Here is a 27390-nt window from a genome sequence, read left to right as displayed (position 1 = left end):
GTATGACTGTAGCAGGCTGTAAAAGCTTATTTTGAAAATGTAATAGCATATCTTTTATTATTTATTTTTTAGAGCAGGTTTTCAGTGCTGTAGGAGCAGTGATCTACATGTGTGTGAGGTAAGAGAAGAAACAATGAGATTCTGTAATCTACTCTTACAAGACAAGCTTTCCAAAGCTCAAAATAATCTGTTTTATGCAAAAGAAGGATAAGAGGAGATATAATTAAAGTCTACAATTGTCAGAACAGAGAAAAAGGCTTCTGATAGTAGGAGTACATGGTTATGTCTAGCACAAGACTGTATTATGAGGCCTAAGACTTGGAAGTTGGAGCTAGATAAAGCAAACTGGAAGTGAGTTCCCCAGATTTCCAGTGGCAGGTCTACTTAACTATCGGAATCTGATGGGTTTTCCATCAGTGCAGATGGTCTTCCTAAAATTAATTACATAGCTCATATGAAAGTCATAGACTTGTTGCAGAGATGAACTTCTTTGGCTTGAGTTATGCAGGAGCTGGGTGATTGTTTGCACTGTTGTCTTCTGACCTACTTCTATGATTGATTTAAATATTATTCTGAAATCTATAGGTGGATAAAATTGCAATTTCAATAATGATAGTGTAGTTAGGACAAATTTAACTGGATGAAACTCTGTCTTCAAAATTGCCTAGTTTAATTTTTCCCCTTCAGTCTTAAGAAATCGATGAAGAAGCCTCTATTAATAAATTTCCTTTTTGGAAACTTTGTAAATTTCTGAATGAATTGAAATAGAATGAAAACTTGTTTTTGCTTGTCCAAAAAAATAACAGAAATGACTCAGTTGTTGCAAGAAAAATACAGAAAAATAGGAGGAGGAAAAAAAAAGGAAGTCAGAGGAAGTTTTGCAGTGTCAATTTATACATGTTATGAATCATAAGGTACTGTCCTTCCAAGCAGTCCGTCTGAATAGAAACCTACAAGCACTGCAAGCCTATTACAGGACGAATGGCTTTTGTTCTGTGCATCTCAGGTTATTCTTGACCTTTTCCCTTTTTTCTTCATTTTGCTTAGCATGTTATAAATATGTTTGACTACCTATGTTTTTCCTCTTTCCTTTTTCAACATGGCCAGTTATGGCTGTAATTGAAAAAAGTCTAAAGAAGAAAAATACCTTTTTCCTTTATACGTTTATATACACACACACACATATATAAAGTATATGGGAATATACTGATACATATTTGCTTTGTATATGCATGCTTGTGTATATATATTCTTCATAAGAGCTCATGGTCCTAGAATAATGATGTGGCTGATACTAAATTCTTGACATAAATCCGGATACCATGGAAAAATATCCAAGTTCCCTCTCATGCAACTGATCTATATCCATTACGTATTTTGCACCTTGCTACCATCTGTCTGCTGGCGTAGTGCATAGATACGATAATAGGGGAAAATTCCAGTATGCTAGGAAACGGCATACAGTAGATGACAGCTATTCTGATCCACAGAAACCTTCACATGCTGCTAGCGTCATTGCATCAGACTTGCTGAAAATCTTTTGACCCTTTTCTCACTTGATTTATACTAGCTTTTTAAATCTGTTGCAATAACTAAACATTGTTTTAAAGAGAACGTAAGTAATTTGGAGATTCTAGAAAACCTGGAAAGAGAATTTGAGAAATTATCATAAAAATGTATAAATATGTTTTACTTATATATACACTAGATAATTGGCATAACATAGATCTTTTAAAAAGAGTTCAAGGATTCGGCTGAGATGATCACTGAAAACTCTACTCCAGCAGGACTCTTCCATATGAAATTTGATATGCTTTCAAGCAGTCTGCACAACTTAACATTACCTGACTTCACTATCCATTTAGATGAAACTCCATTCTTTTTTTTGTTTGTTTTCACGTGGTACAGTAAGCCAACAGAAGGAAGGAAATGTAGGCTTGAGGTAAATTCCATTCTGATTTTTTTTGTTCTTTTCTGCTTAAATGTTCAGCATGGCTTGTTGCAATATATACATTTCTTTAACAGCAGCTTTATCTTAACAGCATAGTAATTAATCAGCAATTTTTACTAGACGACATGTCCAAGGCGGGTAGCACTGCAGTAGTTTCAGGTATGAGAGCTTACAGCCTCAGCTGGATCTGAAATGTGCGTGCAAGGTCAAGAGAAGCATTGCTCCAGGTAGTTCTGAGTCTGCAAGCTGTTCCACTTGGCTCCAATTATCTGTGCATTTGGAATAGTCCATGGGGGACAGGATTACAAATGGAGTAAGTTCTGGCCTTTTCCAAGTACGAATATCTATGTTGTTAAGTATTTGCTATCTGGATTTGTTATCTTAAGAGCAAATGTCTTGATCCAGCTGCCAGACAGTTCTCTGCTGTTTCTTATTTGGAAATCATTAAAAAACTAATTGTTAGGACAGCAAACTGAGAACTGTTTGTAAATGCTAAAGGTATATATGCTAGGGTGGATTGTCAGTCTTCACTTAGACAGCTTCTCAATTGAAAACCTGTAAGAACTTACTGAAATGTGAGCTTCAGTCCTGACTTTTTATTTTTAAAGTAAATAGTAACAGCTGAGCCTACTGAACCGTATTTATCTGTAATGAAGCCTGGGTGACCTCAGCAGGCTATGTCAAAGATGAATTTGGCCAACTGCACATTAATTTCTTTTAAAAAGTACTCTGATACGGAACACTAACTCACCAACTTATCTGGAACAGTGTATTCTGTTTCAAAGTAAATTGCTGATAATAAAATTATTACTTTATTGTTATTATTATTGTACTCTAATGCTTTGTATTCTGGTCTTTAAAAATATATTTGTTTTTTTGCAGCAAAAGTTCAAAACTGGGTACTTCTAAACTCCAAGTGTGTTGGAGTTCTGTTAGCCATATTCTGCTGGTTAGCAATATGTTAGTCTGATGCTCTTTACACCTGTCTTGTTGAGCTCTGAACCTGGTTTGTATACAGACCTAGGGTTTTAAAAATAATTCCAGCTACGTAACATCTAGAAAATAGTCATATGAAGGATAGAGATTTTCCAGTGGCTTTGATTTGGTATATTTTTGTAAGTTTGTTCTCTGTACGGCTAGCATTGGACTTGAATATAAGAATCTTTTTTTGATACTGAGAATTAAAAGCCCATAAAAGTATTTTCTTTCTGAAGACAGAATGCTTAATAATCCTTACGATGGGGAGAGCAGCGACATGAACATAGGAATACTGTCTCTACAGTGTCACAGGGTGTATGACCGCGTAACTGATTGACATCACCAGTCCTCTGCTTTATGTCTGCTCTTAAGCTGCTGCTTTTAGTGATGGACTCAAATGAAAAGCTTCACAACAAAATAAAGAGCATCGTTACATATTCATAGTCAAATATTCTGTGATTAATCTGCTTCGAATGCCACTTTTCAAAGGAAAGCATAAAAGGTAATGAGAACACTTGGAAAAGCCATGGCACTGAAAGTAAAAGCCTAGAGCATACTAATGCACTTCAGCAGGAATTGTGCTAAGCCTGATCTGGGCTTTAAGAAATTACTGCCTAGCAAAAATCTTGTTTCGGGTTAGATATTTAAAGTTTTGTTCTGCTCACCTGCAAACATGCAGATATTCTAGGAAAGAACTGTTGGTAGTTTTGTAAAAATTCTCCTGAAACATCTCTTCAGTGTTGGTAAGATAGGACCCTTGCTCTGTTCAGGTTTATAACAGAGAGCTCGTGGCTTGGTGTCTTTGCTTGTCTAATATGATTCATTATATTTTTGCCCCCTATAAAAAGGTAATGGAATGGGATTTGTGTGTTCTTTTTGATGTCTCGGGTGTAACACAGAGTTAGTCTTCTTTTTACTGTGACATTAACAGTATTTGTAAAGCCCGTGTTAGACAGATGTATGCAAAACCCTAAAGCTCGTCTATACAAGACTTTTCTCATGAAAGATGGAGATTTTTTTTCTCCTTCTCCAGGAAGAAGTGACTTAATGTAAGAAATGTTCTTGTAAGATAGAGACAATCTGAACAAGGAGCTCATTCTTTCTGGGAAAACATTGGTTAATATCTGCTTCAGCAACAGAAAACATTTGTCTAGAGTGAGAATTTCCAAAGGGTCAGGTTATGTATTGACTGCCTGACATTTTCTGACGATGATACTACGCAGGATGAGTCTTTTTATTTTCTGTTCATTGGTAAGCACACAAAAGCTTTAAAGTTTCAAGTAAATTAAAACCCAATAAAAGCAACATTTAATTTATCGATTTTTGTCATATGTGCTCCAGAGATTTTAAAGTCCCTGCAGAGAGACCCTATTTCATTCTCCACGTGTACAAGTGTTTGTGTGTCCCTCTGACAAAAAAGCAGATGTTATACCTAAAAAAGGCTACTATGCTTTCTGTCCTGTTTCAGTGATTTGTTCTTCATGATACTGTGTTTTTTGTTTTGTTTTGTTTTATTTTGTCTGCTGCTTGCGTGAAAGCTGGGCAAGCTGCTCTGGGTGCCCTGCTTGCGCAGGGGTTGGGCCAGAGGGACCCGGAGGTCCCTGCCAACCTCAGCCAGTCCATGATGCTGTAACTCTGTGAACATACTCGATTTTGAGCCCTTCCCCAAAGCCACCCTAAAGTTCTTTGTAAACAGCTCATAATCCATCAGTCTCCAACTGTTTTGCTTCCACTATGCATTTCAGACAAAGGATAAACAAAACAAAATCTTTAGCAAACTGAAATTCAGAAGGTTCAATGCTCATCTTTAAAGTTAATGCTTACTTAAATTACATTTTAGTTGCATCTTCTTAGTGTTTTTGAATCACTTTGGTCTGAATGACTGGTTCACCTGGTGGTAGTTACCCAGGTTTTGAGTGCAGCTGGCAAAAGGAGCAAAGCTGTATGGGATCAAGTTCAAGACCCTGGGCAGAGTGCGTTACCTTCCTCCCTGCTGCCAGGGGGACATCTGGTAGATTCATCTGAACTGCTATGAAGAGCTGGGAAAGGTGTGACTTCATGTAAGAAATTCTTGCCTTTTGTCATCTCCACCTCTGTCATGGTATGCTTTGTCTTTAAATAAATATGTGTGTGTTTGTGTGTATATACATAAAATCATTAATAATTTCTCAAGGTCTTGCAGGTTAAATAAAGCCATGAAAGTCAGTGGTGCCGGAAGGCTTTTGAAATGAAATTGAACGTAATTACGTTGCAATATATTTGATGGTTCATTGTAATTTTTTTTAAGTTGCATTTTTATTATATACTGCTTAATGCATGTGACATAAAACTAGAAGGAACTGCATGTCTTCTCTTGTAATTGGACTTCTTTTTGCCAGGGACTCTAAATCAGAGAAGAATCGTTAAGTTTAGGGAAAAATGGCTTGGGAGATAATATGGAATGACCTTAGAAAACTTAATTCTTAGTAGTTTCTGAAGCAATATGGTACCTTTTTTAAAACAAAAAAAAAAACCTAATGAGAATTTTGCTTTTTAAATTAATGTATCTTATTTTCTTGTAGAAATTAATGAAACAAGGGCCATTTCTAGTAAAGAAGTTTCCCATTCCCTACCCTAAAATTATGGAACCTTTTTCCTCTTTTGGCGGAACAGCTGGGACTGAATGGAGCAAGTTTATGGATAAGTTGATTAAAATGTTACGTTTCTGCATTTTCAGATGCCTGTGAACTCTGCTAGTAAGAAGAATTTTAGTAAATAAATTCTGTTGTCTCTAACTGCATGGCTTACAGTAGGGTTAATGACAGTGATGTGTATCGAGTTTTATATTTTAAATTGGCAGCTTATCCCAAATGGAAAAAAAATAACCCAGCAATGTTAACAATACTAGGTAAAATACCTGTGCTATTTATAGATAAATACATGTGTAGGTATATCTATATAAATATACAGACAATATAAAGGCATGTAGGTAATATATAGATATAATACACATATTACATCTAGATCATAGACATATATATATGCATTTTAACATGTACATAACCTTTCTGTCCTTAAAAACACGTATGTCTATTTTTGAGATTTATAGTACGTTTTTGTTGATGCATTTGACTTGTAATTGATGTTTGTTCATTTATTTGCATGTTAGTTTGTTGGTGGCTCAAAAATGCTAGCAAATGTGGAGTGTGGGATTGTACAGTTTCTTATTAATGGAAGGGACAGCTGGCAAATATAAGTCATCAGTTTCAGGAATTTAAGTAGGTAAATCAGCTGTATAGAACCATATTTTTCTTACTGACTACATTTTAACAAAAATTTTATTTACCTAGCTGAAGAATAAGTGAGACAAAAACCAAAAGATATTTGCAATAATCTTATGTACATAACCATCTAGCATGACGTTTCATTTTTTCCGGTCTATGACAAGGTACTTTTAGTGTAGATTAGATGCTTTGTAACATCTTCCTTAAGCCTTGCAAAAGATCTAATTTGGTGAAGAAGGCAAAAAAAATCTAGAAATAGCAGAATCTAGCATACTACTATTTTCTCTTTATTAATTTATCCCAGTAGTTACAGAATGAAGGGAAAAAATAGAGGGGTGTGGAGGGGGTTCTTCAGTTAATAGCATGGCTTGTTTGGTGGATTTTTTTGATGGATATTGATACAACTAATGTACAGATATATGTTTGTGCTTAACAGCAGGGCAGATTTGAGAAACTTCCTACTAGGAAAACTTCTTACAACAAATACTGTGTGTATACTGGTGGGTCTCGGTAATAGATTAGATTTGTCAGTGAGGTTTATGGTATTTCCCGTGTGTAAATACATCTTCTTTAATATTTTCTGTTGAAGTGTGTTTCTTTGTGATAAGGCTGTGGAAGAGCTCAATTTGTGGAAAAAATGTTTTTCCAATGACAGCAGAATATGAAAGTCACTTGCAAATGATGCTCCACTGTACTAATGAGTACTAAAAAAAAAAAAAAAACCTAAAAAAACAACTTTTTAGAGGCAGTAGAGTATGTTTGTGCTTGTTAGTGTAAAGGAACTCAGTGCAGAGTATAGATCTCATGTACATCCTGTGTTGCAGATAAGAGGATGAAACACGCAAGATTTCATTGGGAGGAATTCCAGGGCTGGGTTACGTGTACAGAAAGTGATCCAACTTCTCTTCAGTCCATGTCTGCATTTTTTATGAACCTTAGTGTCGCTACTCCCGTTTTACAGGTGGGAAACAGACACAGAAGAGTGAAGTTACGTACATAATTTTTTAGGAGCCTTATGAAGTAGATACATGGGCTGATGCAGAATAGAAAGCTAAGAGATTTGAGCTTGTAATTCAACTGCAGTGTGCCCCTCTATGGGGCTGGAGTCCCAGTGAAGTACCTCCCCATGGCACTGGGCAGACACCTTCAGTAATAATCATTCCAGGTCAGCTCTGTGTATGGATAAATATCTGCTACACTACACTTAAAATACAGCTGTTCTTTGAACAGTGTGCAAATTTATGACCCACTTCTCAGTGTTTAGATGTGCCTTTTTCAATTCCCAGGATTTCTCCTCCCCTTCCTTTCCACTTTCGTAAGTTTTGATTTTTGCCTGCAATAGCTGGGACCATTGAGAGAAGGAGGGGGGGTGAAGGGGGAAGAGAGGGGGAGAGAGATATGAGGCAAGTGTTGCTTCGTGTCCCACTGGAATGCAGGCTGACTCCTAATGTGTCAGGATGTACAAGCAAAAGGAAAAGAACACAAAAGCGTGTGATCTGAGGTGAAGAACTGTTATTGCCCTCCACTGCCAAGTAGTCAGAGATGCTCAGGTTGATTACATCAGTCTATAAAACAGTAGGCTTTGCTTTCCTCTCTGTGCTACCAGCTTTGATGCAAAAGCTGATGTAATACAAGCTCACTTAATAAAAGTGCAAAACAACCCCCTTCCTTATATATATGTGTATATATTTGTATATATATATTTTTTCTTCAGAGTGAATTCTTTGTTATTGAAGCCAGCGGTGATTTTGCCACTTGTTTCAGTAAGCTTATTTTAATAACAGTTGACAAGGTAACATTCAGCTGAATGGGCAGAGACACACTTCCGTCTTTTGATGCTGCTTTTAACGCAGTCCATAGTTGAAATTTGAAACTTCACTTCTTCATCCTCTTTTACATATGCACAGGAACTTGGTTAGAGAAGAATGCAAGTCCTACATTATTTTAATGTGTTGAAATGTGCATCTATGTTTCCTTTTTTGTTGTTGTTGGACTTTCCTGCTTATTCTGTCAGTTTCTATGAGAATTTGAATGGGTCTCACTAAGAATGCTTGGTGGAGCAGGGTTCTCAGCTAGCTCTAGTGAGGGGGTTTGGCTCAGTTAGGATACCTACACTGGCTGGTACTGAAACACCTGCAACTTATCTTTTATGACTTGTTTCAGGAACCTGGTTTAAAAAAAAAAAAAGTGCACTCATACAGAGCTATTCACAAAATGAGAGCTTTGATCTGTTTTGATGTAGGTTAATTACACGTGGATATATATTATCTTGGGCTCTACTAAATGCTTATTTGTGTTGCAAAAAATTTAGCTTCCATTTAACAGAGGTAAAGGTTGGCTATCCTGTACATTAAATGTGAATTTCATACCCCACGAGCTTAGCTTGGGAAATGTTCAGAGTGGGGTTTGACAAGCACTGAGGAGGTCTGTACTGAGTAATGCTTCCAACAGAAGTGAACCAGTAAGGATATTGTGAAGCAAGTACGCATCTAGCACGTGAATAATGGCGATGACTATTCTTCATCACTGTAAGTAGTTTGTTTAGTATAAGGGCTGGGGGGGAGGAGGAACTTGGCATTATGGACAAGTGAGTGCAAGCTCCGGTTATTTTGCCTCCAAAAGGGTTTAACCATGTAAGCATTAAAGATGGGTCTGTGTCACATCTCATCTGTACTGCTCCTTTAAAGCTGTCTTGGTGGCTTTTGAAAAAGTGGTGTTAGGTGTTTTGCATTTTTATTTCTTATGCTATAAAAACAGGCAAGAACCTTATGTTAATATCCTACTGAAATCATCAGACAGATATGTTGTTTCCGATAGGAAATGATTTTGTGCTGTGGTTCATTCTCAAATTAGGAAACAACAGCTGCTGATGGAAGACAGTTGGGGACAGAAATATATTTGCCCAAAGTATATAGGAAAGGTATATGAAAATAAAAGGAGGTTGGGGGTGGAAGAAGCAGGCACTCCAGTTTCCAGGGAAGCTCTGCATTTATGTAAAGTACTGCAGCTGCACTGCAAAACTCCCCTCTGCGGATGACCTCAGTCCTGAACAAGACAGACTGTTCCGGGTGCAGGTGTGGCTTCTGAATTATTTGGTCTGTTTCAGTGTCAGTCAGTGACAGCGAGGTACTCTGGGTAAAATTTGTGTCCACTGAATGAAGTGAATCGGTATATTTGGTATTCCAGAGTTCACTATGTGCCTTCCTGCTATTGCAGAAATAGTTTATTTTATTCCGCTGAATGACATTAGTTAAAGAGGACAGGCAAGAGGAAGTGGCTCCAGCAACAACCTTTGAATACATCAGGCAGGCAGACGCTGAGGCAGGACTGCACTGGGGATGGTGCAGAACAGAAAAGATAGTTTTGATAGCTGACTTGTGATCTTTTTTGAAGAGGTTTGTGTATGCTGCTTGAATTGTGAATATTAAGTTACTGCTGTATGCTTCACAAGAAATAGAGCTGTGAAAAATGTTCACTTCTAACACATGTATATACAGTCAGCTTTGGGTTGAATTTGACTAGTCCTGGAGCCTGTCAGAGGTTAGCCAAGCTACTTTAGATCAACTTGGTATTTGCCAGGTGTTGATTGCTATTTATCTTTGCACTTTTTATCTCTTAACAGTTTATAAAGTTTTATAGGTAATTCTTATTGTTTCATTTGTGTGCGGTGTAGACTGCCAGAGAGTAGGATTAGTGTATTGAATATGGTTACTTGACTTACACTGGGGTCTGAACGAACAAGTCCAGTTCAGACCTCCCTGTGGGGAAGCCAGGTGCTCTAACACCTGACTCTTCTCCACCTGTGTGGGATGTAGGATATTTACAGTGTCTTGGAAGAATCAAGATAGATCTAGAACCCACAAAAGCAGATCGTTCTAGAAAGATGACTGTAGTTTTCTTCAAATAATTCATAAGAAATTCCATGTCTGATTTGGCAACCATTAAGGAGAGAACTATTTATTCACGGTAAGATGTATGACTTCAGCAGCAAAGTTCACCTAATACTGTTAGGAGGTTCTCACTTTTATCAACTAAAGTGCAGTAGAGGGAATATAGCCTCCCAAATGAGTTGTAACCCCTTAAGGGTTACTGACTATGGTGGCAATAGTATTATTTCTGCGTTTGAAATCTCAATCTTTTATGGATCCTCTATCTTCTTGCTTCTGTGAGAACATGTCGGGTGACTGTTGGCTTCATAGGAGGCAGAGCACTGGTGTAGAAATGGTTGTGAAATTGATAAAACGGGTTTTAAAATGGAAAAGAATTAATAGTAAGATTTCTATGCCAATATCAACATACTCCTAAACATTGTTTGTGATGGTAAATGAGCATGCCTTTACACAGTGTGCTTTAGATTTGTAGTAAGAAAGAAATATATGAAAAATGGAAGGTAGTTTGCTGAGACTGGCTAATTTTAAAGCCTGGTTCTTGTTTCTGATCCACTGCAATTCATTAAAATCATCTGACGCTAACTGAGAACATACGGGGATATATTTCAGATATCTCTGAGGGTTTAAGAAGGGTTTTAGGTGACTCAGGAATGATAAACTAGCTTGTTTGTCCGCTACAATTCAAATGAATATGTGATACAGTGTACTTGCGATATAACATGATTCTCTTGAGCGTAAGAATTGTCTGCTAGCTACTGTTCTTTTAAACCATCTGAAGCAGACAAATCTGCTTTATGAAATTGGTTACGCGTGAACTGGTCAGTGTGTTTTCGTGGTAGGGTTTGGAAACCCATCAACATTTGTAATGGTGGGATGTAACTGAAGAGGGATTTGGCAGGGTCAAGGACAGCTCAGATGCCACCCACTGCTGTGGGTACTGAGAGCAGGGAGGCTGTAGTAAGCAGCTGGTATTTCTCTGAGTCATTCATTCCGCTGCTCGCCCCTTGCTGCTCTGTCTAGGCTGCGTGGGTGGCCAGGTGAGATTCTAGATGGGAAGTCATTGACATTGATGTCACAGATCAGTCATGTTACTGGGGAGAGGGGATGTGGCTGAATCCCTCTCTTACCCTATAGAGCCTTTGTTCATTCATCTACGGGATGAGTAGTGTAGATGAGTGAAAAAACATATAGACGGCCGCTTAGTGCGCCTCACAAGGTGACAAATAGCTGGTATCCTTCGTCCCACCTTTCTTCTGAAGGTTATATAGCTTGTGCTTAAATATCTTCTGCCTCCTGTTAAGAAAAATGGGACACAGTAATATAGCATCCAGCCTGTCTCTTGGAGCTTGATGAAGGGGATTATCACAAATTCAGTTAGCTTAAAGTTTATGTGCTGACTATTCTGCATTAGTAGCTTGTGTGCGTGTTCTTAACGTTGATGCTGGACATTCTGCTTCAGAAAACTGGGGGAAAAGTCGCTACCTTAGTAAGAAGTTACAGAAACCTGAAATAATGCTCTGTATTTGTGTTCTTTTCTTAGACTGTATAAGGCAGAGCAGAGAATCATTGTGCTCATTTTAATAACAAAATCTGACACCTCTGAAACCATGCTGGCCAGCTTGAAAAAAGTGTTGAAATACCTCAGTAGGAGGGGTAGTGCCATTCGCACAAGTTGTACGTAACTAGAGATAAATAAGAATCATTTCTTTATGATTTTTGAATGTGAGTCTTTTTCATAATTTTGTTCATTGATTTAGGACTGTGAAGTTTTAACTGCTTTGGGGGAAATGGGTCTGGAAAGAAAGCAATCTCTGGCAAGTGAGTGTCAGGTAATAGTGGCACTGGGGGAGCTTCTTCAGTTTTAAGACATTTATCTGAACTGCTCTTGATGGGCTAAGCTACACCTGAATTTGGAGTTAAAGATTCAGAGGAAGGAAGTGCTTTTCATGTCTTAAGCTCTTTCTGAAAGCGGAAGACGGGTTGCTTTTCTTTTTTGCATAAAGTGCTGTTGCTTTTGATATGCAAATGGTGAACTGTACCGTATAACCTCAGTCTTCTAGAGCAAAAGGAAGGGCAGAGAAAAATGTATGTGGTGCAGGAATTCAAATGATAGGGAAACAGGGTTCCTATTCTCTTTGACAATTCAATCTGAAATTCCAATAAAGCAAAAAGAGAGCAAATCAGGTTGGACTGTGAGGGCAGGGATTGCCCTGTGTGATAAGGGACATCTGAGAACTTCTGCATGTTATGAATATAAAAGGTAGCTGAGCTGACTGAATGTTTAAGCAGCTGGAGTGAGCAATAATAGAACAGAGTGGGTTGTAGCTGAGCGACAGCTCATCATATAATCATCATGTTTTCCTCTTAGAGCGTCTCTGAAAAACAAGAAAGATGGTTTAATTCTTTTTTTGTCTTCATCTAACAAGCAGATTTTGAGTAATTATTTTTTGGAAAATGTTCAATGACATCTAAGCTATAGTTACACATACATATTTTGAGTGATGAGAGTTATTGTCTGTGGTTCAAAATATGTTCTCTCTCCCTCCCCCACCTCATTAAGTCATACGGAGTATTTCCCCTAGTCATTTTTCCTTTTCCTTAATCATCATCTCTTGTGCAGAGGTCAGATCTGCTCGGCTGGCATTTCACGATGCAGAAGGATTTGGTTAGCAAGGCGCAGGCTTCTGCAGCTTTCAGTTCCTTTGCTGCTCTCCGTTCCTTTTGCCACCCACCCCTCACCCTGGAAGCTGCTGGTAAGAAGCACAGATGGGCAAAACTCACGGAGCTTTGCCGAATGCAGTCAGTTGAAATTACCCTGGCTCAGCCATACTGTGTTGATGAGCCAGACCGTCGGCCTCCTTTCTTCTGTCTAAATGCTCAGTTCGAAGAATCTGACTGCGGAGAAACGGTGCTTCTGTGGTTATCTAAAGCAGTAGCAGGTTCCCAGTTGGTACAGAAGCTTTCACAAACCTCTGAGTCTTTTACCATGCATTATTGGGAGAGTGGCAACTAGAAAACTGCCTTATTTGGTAGGATAAGGAAGATTTAAAGAAATATAGGTCTCATGAGATGAAACTAAATCACCAAGGCTTTATGCTGTGCGTCTTCAGGCAGCAGTACCTAGTGCGTGCTCTAGCTCCATGTTGCACTTTGCTCATCCAGTAGTGACCAGAAAAGTCCTGTCACACCTGAACAGGTACTTTGAAATACAGTGTAGTAGCTGTACGTTGGAGCTTGCCAGGTACCTAGAGGTGTGTGGTATTGTGAACAAAATACAACCCTTCTAAAAGTGAAATTGCATTATTTGTAACAGTGGAGCTGTCCGTGTGAAATTGAAGTATTGAAGTCTAGAAGGGTAACGCGGTGGCTGTGTTCTTCCTGTAAAGTCAGCAAACTGGGTGGTGGTTGCAGGGTGCAAAAGAATAACTTGAATAGCTTGTGTTTTGTATTTTTTTGGAAGAGAGAGCAGCTCAGTTTGTAATTAAAATGTATTCTGTTTATTTGCTAAACTTTGTACGGCTCTCTAGCAACAACTTTTCCTAATGTACTCTATCGCTACAGTGTCTATGTGCTTTTAAATTGCTTTGCTGATAGCTTTCAGAGAAAGTTAATAATACAGCTTTGTTAAGCCACTGTTGTGATCTTTTTGCAAGTGTACATAATTTATAAGCAACTTTCTCACGGAAACTTATTGCAGGTAATTAAAAATAGTTGGAAATTAAGATGCATTTCATCTTCTATCAACTAGAAATGAATGAAGGACGTTATTTAAGACAGTAGAAGGCAACATATTGTATGCCCACAACATGTTTGCCCCCATGTCAAAAAGAATTGTGAATAGGAACATTGATTAGTCAAATAACAAGTGATTTGGCACCAGCTCAAGATCTACCTTCTTGTACCAAAGTCTGAGGGGCTCATGGGAAACAATAATGAAGAACAAGTGAGGTAGATTTTTATATATGTGTGCACACATGCATGAGCATATATAAATAGATACTTAAAATTTAAACACATTATAATATCAATAATGTTTCCTAACCACAACAAAATAAGAATCTACAGGTAAAAGTCAGTTAATTTTAGCATTGATTAAAGGTGAGAGGTATTGTTTGATCTTCGCCTGAGATTTTTGCTTGCTTATTAACAGAGGTCATGGTATTTAAAGGATATTTAGAGATGAAGTTCATAGAAAACTCTCTGACCCTAATGAAGTTAGGATTTCTTCCTCTGTGTTCTAAAAGATCTCAGAAACACTGCCACACTGGTGACGAGGTGCTGCTTGCTTTTGTGTGAACTGTGTAATGGAGGCAGTAAAAGTAATCACGTGAGTAGATATGTATCGGTTTAAACTCTTAACTTCAGGACTTGATAAATGAAAACTTGATTTTTTTAATGATAATTGTTTTGAAACCTATATTGATACATTTGCTGACTTTGTATTATTGAGAAAGAAAATTTTAATGTTTTATGTTAATACTAATGTGAGGGAGGAAAAAATAGGTTATAGTTTAACATTTGTGGTTTAGGGTACAGTGCAATTCTTGAGTCTTTGTAAGAAAAATGTTAATTCACATGCTGACAAAACCATGGCAAATCATATTTAATCTGTTGGTATTTTTCACAAATTCTTATTTTAGTTTACAAGTAATCTTTACTTGAGCAGTGTATGTAGTTCTTGTTTAATTTTTCTTAGCATAAGAAGTCAAAATGAATTTTTCAGAAAGTAAATTGGAAGCCCTACGATTGGCTTACCGAGGGAAAAATGAATAAAATTGGAATTGTCTTGTCGTTTTTGTAGGTGTGGCTATGTGGCATCATTTTTATTTCCCAAAGCTGACTCTTTTAATGAAAGCAAGGCTACAGAATGAGCTTTTATTGAGCTAATAACTGAAATCAGACAACTTTGTGTTTAAAACAAGTTCTTCATGAAGTTGGACAGGAGTTGTTTGTGATTATCAAGCTAGGCTCTCTGAATATAAAATGTAGCCCTATTTTTCCATTCGTTTTTCCACATATTGGAGGTCCTGTGGTTCCTATTTTGTATGGTATTTTAACACAAGTGTATAATTATGTTACATAGTCAAGATCTACTTTTGGAGTTCAGTTCAGTTCCGTGCTATTTTCACCTTCCAAGACAATCCTTAGAACCAATTTGAGAATTTTGACTTTGCAATGGCAAGAGAGAAAAAAATTACTTATTTAATGGTGGGGTTGGTGTTGGTTGGTTGGTTGGTTGAAGTATGTACACAATAAAGTGTAGGTGTTCACAGTGTTGGGGAAAAAAAACAAAACAAGCTTTATGATCCTGTGTTTCTCAGTCCTGTGTACGGAGACATGATACAAGTAGCTGGCAGCATTTCTGACAACACAAGAGTCAGATTAATGATGTTTGGCTATGCAGTCAAATGATTTTCTTTTCCTTACTCTTGGTAAAACATTCCTTGGCTAGTAATGAAAAGGGAGATGTTTGAATCCACTGTTGTTGCAGCAGTTTTCTAGGACAGGTAGGATTGTTGCTATTTCCACAGCATTTGTATGGTTGCTAAGAAATGTGCAGATGTGCATTTAAAAATTTCTTTGAAGCACAAGCTGTGTACAGCATGCAGATAAGGCCCTTGGACCTAAGCCCCAACTTACTTTTGTACTGTTAAAGGTCAAGAGTGGTTTTTCAGCTGTCACCACATCTGAACGTAGCTGCCTGCTCCCCAGGGCCAGCAGGGCACCAGCTCTGCAGAGCAGCCTTGCTTTTTGCCCTTGGCGCAATTGCAGTGGGCTGCCCTGTAGCTAGCTGCATTGGAGCACGCTCAAGCTGTGGATCTACAAAAGACGAGAGCTAATCCTAAAGGTCACTGGCACTGAAGAGAAGAGATTCTTCACCCCACTTGCTTCGTGCTGCCTACTTTGTACTGCCTGTGGTGTTTTTTGCAGACATTTTGGTGATTTGATTCAGTCCAGCACAAAAGTCTTCCATACAAAAGAAAAGTAGAAGGACTTTTTTGTTGGCTGAGTGAGCCAGTGGCTCTCAAACCACTTAGACGAGCATCAGTGTGAGTGGAAAGGCGTGAATGGCACTAAGTAGCCCAAAGGAGAGCAACAGAGAAGAAAGAAGAATCCAGCCTTTTAAAGCTACTGGATTTTAGCATAATTCTTGAGACAGTACAGACTAGTTTGGCTAGGAATTTTTTTCTTCCTTGCTTTCAGCCACATCTTCAGCTGTTTCACAAGCTGTCAAATACCTACATAGGTGGTAGTATTTAATTAAATGACATGACTATGGCTTTTAAAGGAATGTTAACGTGTTTTCTAGTCTCTCCCTGCTGCACATACCCTTTCTGTCACTACAACTGGTTCTAGCTGTGCAATGCCTAACTCTTCTCACTTAGGTGCAAATCTGTTAATGTAGCAACTAGTTAAACAAAGTAGGGGGAAAGCCCATATGTTTGTGTTACACATTTCACAAAGTCAAATTTGAAAGGCATTTGGAAATGACTAGCAGCACTTGCTGTAACTTTGCTATCATCTTGCAATGGTTAATTTCAAGTAACAGGAGCACACACATGCAGGACATGAAGGTGTAGAAGATTTTCCCGTGCACTCTAGGGGGAAGTTGTGTTTTCTGTGACTTCTGATTGCTTGTGCTGTCACTGCAGATGCTAAAAGCAAGCAGTGATGTCCATAGTGGAGATGTTTTGTCAGCCTTAAATTAGAACTTTATACAAGGAGGCAAACTGCCACCCCAAATTGACACATGCTTCTGAGAGCGTAAACTGTAAATATGCAGTAAATCGGAGCTTAAACAGTGATATAACCAATGTATTGATATTAGCGGTCATATCAAGTGCAAGAACATACAATACTTACTTGACTGTAATCACTTCAAGGTATTACTACATTGAAACCTTCTTTAATCGTTAGGAGAGATTTTAACATCTCGGTTATGGCATAAATAAGACGTGATTTTGAAATCATTCATTACCTTTATAGGAACTTCCTGGAAATGTTTGATGTTCTTTCCATAAAGACTTTCTAGTGATTTCTTCAGTTTGAATCTAGTGTCATTTGTTTTTCTCGCATTATATGTGTATAATTTGGACAGGTTCATTAAGTAATTGAGTGTAGAATTGAATACCGAGGTCAAATTTATCGCTTGTATTGGCAATTACAACTTCATTAGAATCTGTAGTTCACAATCAGAGATAACTATGGCTTTTGCTGTTTCCTGTGCATTGAAAGAAGAGTTTTGTGACTGCTTATCTATCGTTTGTGCTGTTGCATTAGTTTTGCCCGATGAACACGAGACCAGTGCATTTCCTCTCGTTTCCCCATCCCATCTTACATCCAGTGGATACATGGAAGTGTCCAGGGATGGTTTTAGGAGGAGGGAAACATATCAGAAGAGATTTTTTTCTCACAATCTCTTACGTATTCCTTTTTTTTTTTTTTTTTAAGCTCATGTTTTTGCTATGTAGAGGGAGCTTTCTTCTGGCTATATTTGAAGTGCAATTTAACCAGCTGTTTTTAATGGCCCTTGAGAGGAACAAATGGGCACTTTCATGGGCAGAACTCAGAACTATAACTAGTACTTCCACATGTGCTCTTTCTAGAAGTGTTAACTGAGTTTTTTGAGTGTCAAGCAGTTTGGCAGGATGTGAGGGCATCCAAGCAGTGCAGTGGGCTTGGGCTCTCATTGTTTCTGCTGACGGCATTACTGACACACCACTGGTTCTCAATGAGTCGTGTGTGTGACGGTAATGTGTGTTGTGAATGAAATGTTGCTGGTGGAAAGGAATCGGACGAACTTCAGGATCTGGAGCACCATTCTTCAGCTAGGAGAATTTTAGCATAAGTGTGTGTACTTGTACGAACTGCACATAACAAATGTAAACACTACAGTGAAATTGGAGTCTGGGGAGTCATATCTAGAGGTCTGGAACAAAGGCCTCAGCAAGAGTGAAAGAGCTATCTGGACTATCTCTTAAAAACCTAATGAATTTGGCATTTTTGATTGGTTTTGTACTGCTGGGAATCAAAGATGCAATATCTTAGTCAGAATGTCGATACAGTTTTTCTATGGACTTCAGCAGGCATTTGTAAAAGTGCACATGTAAGGGCCTATCTGCGTGGAGTTGCACATTCATTTTACACTCCTAAATGTCAGATTGCGTGAGCGCTACTACTTCCCAATACTCTAAGAACATGGAGGTTGCTTACCTCCTTCTGGTCAAGTTACCAAAGGTGTTTTCCCATATCTGTGGATTTTAATGGAAACTTGGACTTTGATAGTCCCTGAAGTGTGTTAGGTGGTTGACACATGCAAACTGGTTAAAAACTCTACTGAACCTGGAAAACAGGCAGAGTCTTATGGCTTTAAAATAACCAGTGAAGGTGTGCTATATTGAAATAAATTTGTGGGGCAATGTATATACCAGGAAAAGAATAGCAGAGAGAGTAGAGAAGGAAAAATAATTCGTTAGTCTCATTTTTAATAAAGAAATTTATATAACAAATGTGTATTCGCTTCTATAAATATGAGTAAATATATATACATATATGGAGTTAAGAAAAATGTATATAGAGAAGAAAGTGTCATATGTTTTAACTAGGAGGAGGAATAAAATATTCAAAGAATTGGGAGAAAGCAAATATAAGAACGATAGCCATAAAAACTTAACAAGATGTAATGTTTTAAGACCTTGTTTAGTGGTACCTAATAGAGAAGCCAGGGATCAGAAATAATTGTATTTGGGCAGAGTACTGCTAAATATCATTTTCATTATCTTTAAATGGTAAACCAGATAAAATGCGTGATAAAGTGCAGTGTGCTTACATATGCGTTCAGGAATCAAAAGATTATCATATAGTGTTTTGAACCACTCCAGTCTATAATTCATAGTTAGTTTAATATTGCGGATCATTTCAGACCAATCTTCAACTGCTCTGTTATTCGTTTATTTTAAACCATAAAATATTTTGAACAAAATCAGTAAATCTCAATCTGCAGGTTAGTATTTCGTGAGTAGAAAGGGACTAAACGTACTGGATCAGCTGTTGTAATTCATTCAGCTCTGTCATCAACATGGAACCTATAGTCAAAATGGAGGAAAATTAGATGTCTAAGCTAGATTTGGAGGTATAGTGTCTTTGGTTCTCTGAACCAGACAGTAAAGGGGACTGCATTTCTAACAAGTTGTCATATGATATACATATCTCTGCAATGGTAAAGCAATCTGAAACTTACAACATACCATTTGGGTTTGTCAAGTTATCTTTTAAGATCCTTGCATCCATTTCCTTCCAGAAAGCTTCCTTTCTGTGTTTCTATTTGCTAATGAAAGTTTAATTTAATCTAAATTGGATTGGGCTATGGCTGAAGTTCTTGATGGACAAACTGTTGTGATCTTAACAGTGGCATAGTGCAGGGCTTCTCACTATCCTGGGAATGGTCAAAGCTGGAAGAAAGAAAGAAAGTCTTTCTCCATAATAGTGGTACAGATTGAGATTTTGGGGTGAGTAGTGGGGATAATAAATGGATGCAGAATAGTACTTTACAGTGTTACTTTTGAAGTCAGTAAAACATGTTCTGGTCTTTTCTCACAGGCACGTGACACTCCAGAGCTTCAAAATCAGAAGTAAAATCAGCTGGACAGTTGCCTCCTGCCTTACTAAATAGGTAAACATACTAAAAACAGAAACAGAGGCTTGTCTACCTCATTCCTGTGAGTAGCTGTAAACATCCCTCCCACCCCCTAAATTAGCATCTGGCATTTAGTTGTTTTGAAATACTGAACATAAGGGCCTTGCAAAGAAAACAAGAATTTAATTTGTCTCATAATTGACAACAATTAGAGTCATAGAATAATCTAGGTTGGAAAAGACCTTCAAGATCAAGTCTGGCTGTAAACCTGACCTATCAAGCTACAACATTAAACAATATCCCTTGGTGCCATGTCCACGTATCTGTTGAATACCTCCAGGCATGGGGATTCCATCACTTCCCTGGACAGCCTGTTCTAATGCTTGGCCACCGTGTCTGTGAAGAAGTTCTTCCTAATGTCCAATCTAAAAATCCTATGGTTCAACTTGACTTTCCTTGTGTCGTATCACTTTTCACATGAGAAAAGATACCGACACCCTCTTTGCTGCAACTTCTTTTCAGGCAGTTATAGAGAGCAATGAAGTCTCCCCTCGGCATCTTTTTCTCCTGACTAAACAACCCATTTTCCTTCATCAGTTTATCATGTCTTATTTTCTAGTCCCTTCATCAGCTTTGTTGGTCTTTTGTCCACATATTTGACCATCTCGAGATTCTCCTTGTAATGAGGGGCCCAAAACTGAATGCAGTGCTTGAGGTGTGCTCCCACCAGTGCCATATGCAAGGGGACAATTACTTCCCTAGTCCTGCTGGTCACACTATTTTTGAGTCAGGCCTGCCTAACTTGGTATTGTCTGTGAAATTAGTGAGGATACACTCAATCCCCTCATCAATATCATTGATTAAAAGGTTGAACAAAATTGGCCCAGTACTGAGCCTTGGGGAATGCTACTGGTGACCCACTACAAGCTGGATTCAGCTCCATTTACTATGACTCTTTGCGCACTGCCATCCAGCCAGTTCTTCACCCAATTAAGTGTAGCCAACCAAAGAAACCAGCTAAAATTATTAATAAGCTAACAGCATGCCTATCGCGTGTGGCAACATAGAGCTGACAGATGATGTAGTAGTACTCATTAAATTTATCTGTGCTTTGTAAAGCTTGGATGCTAATTAAGTTCCTAAACCATCCTTATCATTGTCATGTTAAACTACTGCAGGATTTGACCTGTCACTGTGGAAGCTCTGTTTTGGGCTTAGTTTTTTGCTTTTATATTTCATAGCAGTTCATTTTGTAGTACCAGAATGGTGCAATCCATTTTAAGACTATAGTGGAAGACTCCTATTGCAAGAACCTTGTTAAGAACAGGGAAGTGAACAATACATTTGTTAAATAAGTATTATTTATCTGATTATCAGCTGCTGTAAATTGCCATTTGTTTGCTGACTTCTTTGTACTTTCTTTAGGAAGAAAGTGGGAATACTGGTGTGGTTAACTGCATCATTTGCTTGACCAAAATGAGATAGGGCATGCGGGAGAGAAGGATATTTTGGCAAGTAGAAGCTACCATGGTGAGTTGGATTTTATCCTTGATTATGCTGCAGAGTTTCTCAGTGATGCTAAATATATTATTTAAACCAAAATTCATACGAATGTTTCTACTTCTCTGAAATTGTGTTGCACATAATATTTCCTTGGCAGCAGCGCTGACTTGAGTTCTTTCCTACTGCTGCTTCCTCCCCTGCCATTTTGGGTCCACAGAACTGCTTGAGGGGACCATCAATAACAAAAGCAGCAAAATAAATGGAGCTGAAAATAGTTCCTTGCTACCATGCACACAGAAAAATATGTGAAACTATGGCATGTATTCTTGATTTGACACCACAGTGTCTGTCTTGAACATGATGCTGAAAATTGATTACATGGTAACATGATTTTTTTAAGTTTTTAGGTGCTAAATACCCTCTAAAACTGTAATAATCTGCAGGAACTCAAAACTAATTGATAATATTTAAAGCTAATATGTATTCGTCAGCTCCACCTTTAAAATAGTAGTAGTTGCACACTATGCATGTGTATTCTTAACTAAGCTCATTAATATTTTTTGAGACATGTATGTACTGTACAGATGACCACTGAAGGAAGAAAAAAATCTTGAGCCTCCATTCAAGAGGTTCAAAAGTACAATAAGTCAGATTCCTGGGGCCACACTTGTATGGTAGTGTCCAAAGGAGCCTTTGAAAAATGGCTCATTAGGTGACCCCTGCCCATTCTGAAAATTTGTAAAGCAGGATATTGAGGATATAATCAAATGTTTTATAACATTGCTTCAGTGCAAGAGAACTGAATAAAAATTCTGCATTCTTGCATTTACTAAATTTGACTACAGGAAGTTACAGCAAGCGTATTCTTCCAGTGCCTTTCAGCATATATACTGTTGGGGGAACCATGTCTTCTAAGCCATACAGAGTTTAAATGTTAAATCTGTCTACTTTTTCTTCGCTAAAATGAACAAGATTTTATAGTATTCTCATATAAATATAGAAGACTTCTGTGCGTATTTGTGACTTAGGAGGCTTTTCCTTTTAAATGGTTTGTTACTGTATTTGACATGTAGTGTTCCATAACATTTTCATAAAGTGCACCAGTAATCATATTGTGAGATTTTTTTTTTCTTGGGGATTGGGAGTGGGTGGGTCTTGTTTTTTGACTACTATCAATCCTGATGATTTTTGGATCATAAAAATAAAATTTTTTAAGGATCTTTTAAGGATTTAAGGATGTCAGTATAACAAAATACTTGGGAGAGGTCAATTTTGCATTGCTGCAAACCGTGTATTTCCTGCCATTGTTCACTGTGGTTGTCAAGAAGTCTGTACAGAACAAAGATTCATAGCACTGCAGCGTGGAAAATGTAACTGTGTTGCTGTAATTTTGTCTTTGTCAAATTTTTAAGTCTAACCTTGGGTTTGAAATTCACTGTAAATAACATTTTCCGTGGCAAGGGGAACTACCGAAGCCTATAAGTACATTGTCCCCAGTTTTGAGTTCATTTGGGATTCATTTAAACAAAAGTAAATACTAATTTGCTTCTTTTACTAATTACTAATAATCTTGTTTTATGAATATTGTTGTAAATTGTAGGATGGATTCTTGGAACTTTAAGGCAGTATTCTTCTTAACCTCTGTCAGTGTGAAATTTGATACCTTTATTATGACCAACTTCCATGAAATATGCCAACTATCTCTATAGTAGACTACAGCACTTTTAAAGGTAATTCAGTATTTAAGACGTAGTAATTGCATTGGATCTATTGCAAAACCATCAGATTTGGTATTTGTGAGCTATCACCTTCACAAGAGGTGTTCATATAAGCAATGGTTTGATTGTATTTTGACCCAAGCATTCCTTGAGCTAGAGAAATTACAAAAGCTGTATTTAATATCGAGTGGACTCGAGCATGTTTCTTAGAGCATATGGAGCATATAGATTCTTCAGGTGCTTCTCCATTTCAGAAGTAGGACTTGATGTGCCAAACTATGTTAAGGCTCCTGAGCTACCGCTAAGCTCAACACAAAGTTTTTCTGAACTACACCCTCTCCTGTGGAAACTCAGTTTTTTATTCAAGTTGTTGAGGGTTAAGAATTGTTTTAGTAAACCTTTGAGATTCTTGCTGAGAATTTCATAAATATCCAGTTCAGTCGTGGAGAAAATGCTGTGTGCAAGTGTTGCCTATAGAACCTTCCATCTGGAACTCTTGTCACCCCAAAAGTCCTTGTGGGCTTGGGCACTGCACCCAGCATCCAGCGGTCTCGGTCTTTCTCCTTGGTTGTCAGACTAATTTTATTTGCCCTTGCCAGATCACCAGCACTGAACAGATTGCATTGCTGAGGCAAAGTCCATCCATGTTAATGGCTTCTTTAATCTTTTAAAAGTAATTATTTTATTTGGGGCAGTGACTCCAGAAAATTCTAAAATCTTGTTAGTGATAGTGGTCAAATAGAGATCAGCAGGGCCTGCATAAAACGAGTGAGTCTCTACTCTGACTGCTTTGATGTTCATCCTCTGCAAAGAATTGGAAGTTCTGATAGCTTTTAATTTGTTTTACGCATCTGCCCCAGCAGTCTTCTGTCTCCTGAGGGGCTGGTGATGGTGTCATCCAAAGCATAACGAACTACCATGTGTAGGCTGTAAAGAAACTGCGTTCTTTGGGGGTTTAAGAAATGTCCCAGAACTTTCTGGTAATGAGAAAGTGGCTATCAGAAAACAAATCTGATTTTTAATTTTCCGATGGAGTTTGATACAGCTTGTAGTGCAAAAGAGATGCATGTTATTCCATTTTATTTAAATTTCTTGGCTCCTGTTAAAGTATGTTTAGAGAAGTATTTTGTTTCACTACATTCTATTTGGTTTTGCAGTTAACTGAACACATTACCTGTCACAACAGGCAGCTTACTCTTGAATTCATCATTTGGCAGTTACTATTAATTTTAGGCTAACTCAAAACTACGTACCATTTGATTGTCTATTTTAATTTCAATATTGAATTTGTCATAGGAATCCTCATTAAGATACAATTAATAAAGACTAAGTGCTCTGTGAGGATACTCAGGCTGCTCTGCCTAATGTGGGTGGAAGTAGAAGCCTGTTTTAATTACAGGCCATGCTCTGTTATTTTGAGATTTAATTGCTATTTGGATTGGTTATTTCCATAACTATCTATTCTGAGACAATTTTGTTATGTAACAACAACAATATTGTTATTGTATGAGGTACATATTGTCAGTGTAAACGTGTCGCTTTGCTTTTTCTGATGTAGAAAACAAGCATTTTAGTTCATGATCTTTACCTCTGGTATATGCCTTTACAAGCTGTGTTATTTATTTCATCAGTGTGAGCTAGACTCATTTACTTAACCCTCATGAAAATAAAATACTTCTAATTACTAGCAGTAGAGTAAAATATACCTTACTCCGTAGCAAGAAATGTGACAAGCTACTGTTGCAAATTAAACTCCAAGACAACAAATCTTCCTAAAGTATGTGTAGTTTTCTTCAAATATAACCTCCTGAGTTGGTTTACCTTGGAATCGGATAAGCATCAATGCCAGTGCAAGGTAGGGAAGGGAGCACATGCAGTGTGGATGATGGGAGCATGGCCTTTTATTATTATTTTTTATTATTATTTAAATAACTACATCTTTGTAGTCAGTGTGAAACTGCACTTCAGACAGTGAAGGAAGGATCAGAAGAAGTTAAAACTGCCAGTTAGCACATGTAATAACGTTATAATGTAGGAAATGGTGATGAAAATACGGTCTTTGTCTTTCTACAAGCATTACAATTTCATATAAGGCAATTAGAAACTCCAAGTTTCTAATTTATTAAACCTTTAAAATGAGAACAGTTCAAAATAAAAATGTCATCTGTTATAGATGCTACAGGGCACTGTAATAAATTCTTAGCAATGCAGAACCTGAATATAACCCAGGCTATGTTGAAGTTCAGTCAGATTCAACTACTTATAAATTAATACACTTTTTGAACTACTACTTTTGTGAGGACAAAAAGAATTTCGGTTAAATTGGACAAAAATTATTCATACCTGGTCTCCGTTTCATTAACGTGTGGGGACAGAGGGTGTATGGATTGATAAGTTGGTACTGTTTATATAGCTAGAAGAAGCAGCTGACTGATACATTGAAAGAGAAGGCAGAGAGTAACTTTTTTTGTTGAGTAAATCATCTCCTTTCACATTTCCTCCTGAATTACCTCCATAGATTTCAAGCAGCAAAGGCAGATGCGGTTGGTTTCTCATAGATGTTAGAAATCTCTGCGTACATTATTCAGAGAATAAAATCCTTCTGAGTAACAAAAATAAGTTTCAGTGTAAATTAGGCCAGTGACATTCTAAAAAAATCTCTCTATGGAACAGTTAATTCTTTGCAGAGGAGTAGAGGAGCTTTAACGCTCTTACAGGCTGAAATGATGTTTGGCAAGTAGTAGGCTTCAAGACTGAAAAGGGTCAAACACTGCAATTAAGTTCCAGACATCTATTTCCTGATCACGTTTTGCTAAGCTTGGAACTGAGTCAACATCCTTTGCAAAATGTGTACTGCATGTAATTATGTTCCATATATCGTTTCACTGGAGGCTGGGAGATGTGATTGTTCCATTTGTGTTCTTAAGTTATTTACTGTTGCTGTTTCATAAAAACGAATTGCATGCTGGTGATTTAATAAACTAGCAAATGCCTTATTTATGTTATTAAACAGACAAGGATTAAAAGAATGTTTTATTGGAATAGCTTGCTTGAAAAGTTGCGTAAGACATTCGATATTTTTTATGGTGGTGTATTTTATTTTGTGAGGAGAATGATCTTTCTTTTTATACGGAAAATAAAAATAATTTGCACTCTTTTTCAATAATTGTAGTTAACAGAGACTTTAATTTGTACAATGAAATCATTTCAATCAATTTTCATTGCTTTTTAAAGCTTCTGCTAGAATTGCTTGATGTTATGATGGTACAAGACAATGCAGATACCACCCAAGAGGAAGCCAATTGTCTCTTCTCTTTATCTCTTACTGGGTGAAGCTCTGCTAGTTGTTGCAGCTGGTTATCAAGAACAGATTTTGCAGTAGGCAATGACAGAACTGTAAAATACTGAGGGACACTCGTGTGTTCTTGAATGCGACTTGACTTACCTACAGTACTTCTGGTGAAACAGGAATGCTCTGGAAGTTAATGAAGGTTGGAAGCACATGTGAGGGCAGTAAGACTCAGTAAAAATCAAGTAGATGGCTGTCTGTTTACTTTATGTCTTATATCAAGTTGTTTACAGTATAGGAAGGACAAGCACTGGGGGAATTCCCAATATGCCTCTATATGAATTGTATTTGAAAGCTGGAGCCAAGCAAAGCTGTATGCAAAATAGCTTTCTTCTTTAAAAGTTCAGCTTCTAAAAAAGCAGGAATAAAAACTGGGATTATAATTGATTAATTGGTTTAGTAAACTGTGCTATGGTGAAAAGAGATTCACTGTACCTGTTCGTTTCCATGCCATGTATTTGAGCCAGTGAGTCAAGTTCTCCAATTTGTCTTGCAGTTGCTGATAAATAGGGCTAACAGCTGGCTTCTTAAGGGGACACAAAGTAATAAAATAACTTCCACACAGAAAAACAAGCCCCCCCAAAATGATATCCTTGTTTTGCAGTATAAGGACACACTAAAATTTGTATATTTAGTATTGAATTGTTGGTATAGATATTTAAATTCTATGCTGTCATTTCTGGAATGTCTATGAATTGATCCAACATGTTATAAAATTGATTGCATTTCTTAGGCAATATGTATAACAGAATATTTGTACAATGCGACTTTAACCATCTTCTGTAACCTAGGCTCCCGAAATAGCTAATGCAGACTCCAGAGGGCAACTGGAGCACCTTGTCTACATCTGTGAATTTCGCACCTCCACTTGTGTATTGATTTGTCTGGCAGAGGCTAGGGACTCTGAAATTCTTGCAGTGTCTTTTTCCATCACTTGATAAGAAAGGGTAAACCTTCAGCTGTGCCCTTAAGATCTGCAAATCAGGATTATGCTCAGCTGGAAATTAAGTTTTGAACTCAGACATCATTGGAGAGTGTCATGTCAGCAAACTCACAAGCATGTAGCCTTGAACTGGTATGAAGTGTCATGAAAGGGGTAAA

The 27390-nt window shown here is 37.6% G+C and overlaps 1 protein-coding gene across 16 annotated transcripts in view; it reads left to right on the top strand.

Moving 5' to 3' along the window:
• The window catches only part of OTUD7A (OTU deubiquitinase 7A), a 149752-nt gene that overhangs the window by 61210 nt on the left and 61152 nt on the right, over positions 1 to 27390 (top strand). For 10 of the 16 annotated variants that reach the window (XM_080608063.1, XM_080608065.1, XM_080608064.1 and 7 more), the window contains 2 exons: positions 19683 to 19755; positions 21145 to 21249. The exons of 1 other annotated variant lie outside the window; for it this stretch is intronic. The gene's annotated coding sequence lies outside the window, so the exon portion shown is untranslated. Of the gene's footprint in view, positions 1 to 2265; positions 5031 to 19682; positions 19802 to 21144; positions 21250 to 22822; positions 22953 to 27390 lie in introns of those variants that run through there. 5 more of the 16 variants (XM_080608049.1, XM_080608051.1, XM_080608050.1 and 2 more) reach the window with 4 other exon arrangements.

This window comes from Anser brachyrhynchus (assembly GCF_964034855.1).
Source record: "Anser brachyrhynchus genome assembly, chromosome: 11".
Classification (NCBI taxonomy): Eukaryota; Metazoa; Chordata; class Aves; order Anseriformes; family Anatidae; genus Anser; species Anser brachyrhynchus.
This window is presented reverse-complemented; position numbering and strand designations above follow the sequence as displayed.